General features: G+C 43.2%; 1 non-coding gene across 1 annotated transcript; it reads right to left on the bottom strand.

Moving 5' to 3' along the window:
• Positions 1–541: 541 nt before the first annotated feature.
• LOC115063486 lies at positions 542–682 on the bottom strand. Its single transcript, XR_003843358.1, has one exon. It is a non-coding gene; the product is annotated as a small nucleolar RNA SNORA48 (small nucleolar RNA).
• Positions 683–889: the final 207 nt, after the last annotated feature.

Raw genomic sequence — 889 nt, 5'->3', positions numbered from 1 at the left:
CTTCTCAAAGCCTTAGAGCATCCAGGAGGTCCACAGTGGCTGCCTTAACCAGAGACATCTTCGTGTTGTGTAGTGGTAACATGAATCATGGAAATCAACAACCAACCCAGCCTGTGCCACTGCATAGCCACAGACTCAGACATACCTCTCAGTGGTAGCTCAGCCTGGAAAACTCACTGTGGCCCCTGGTGGCAGGGCTAGCTACTCAACAGACCACTCTTCTCCAGCCATGAGGCTTCAGTTCCATCTTTCTTCATAAGTTCAAGATGCTCCATTTGCTTTTCTTTCCCATATGACCGCTATACATTCACACACTGTGGTGGCTCCAGCTGAAGGCTGTCCCACATGGCTGTCAGGCTCCTGGGTGACATCCTCCCATACTTGGCAAGCAGGTGTCTATGGCCTACCTGTGTTGTACACTGGAGGGCAGTTCTGTGGGTGGCATGGTAGTCTGCAGGTCTCTGTCTTCCTCCTTGCACATTATGTTGTCTGGATTTGGTTTGGTTTGGTTTGGTTTAGTTTGGTTGGTTTGGTTTGGTTTTTATGAATCTTAGACATAAAACAGTTCTGGTCACCAAGCCAAGCATCAAGCTAGGATGAACAAAGTACTGCCATCTGCTCTGCTCCTGACTGATATAAGAACACCCGTAACAAGTTGCCTCTTTGTCCACTGCCAGGGGTTGGTTGAAATAATACAATTTGTGAATTATCATTTCAGTTATTTGAGGAAAAATAGTAATTGTGCTTTATATACTTGAAATATCTTATATACATAGATAAGATTTAAAGGGTGATTAATTCAAAATGTCATTTGCAGTCTGTATTTTTTTAATTATGTGTTGAATATTTTGCTCTGTTCTTTGTTTCTAATTTCCAGTGAATAGACTTG

The sequence above is a fragment of the Mus pahari genome, chromosome 2 (assembly GCF_900095145.1).
Source record: "Mus pahari chromosome 2, PAHARI_EIJ_v1.1, whole genome shotgun sequence".
NCBI classification, from domain to species: Eukaryota; Metazoa; Chordata; class Mammalia; order Rodentia; family Muridae; genus Mus; species Mus pahari.
This window is presented reverse-complemented; position numbering and strand designations above follow the sequence as displayed.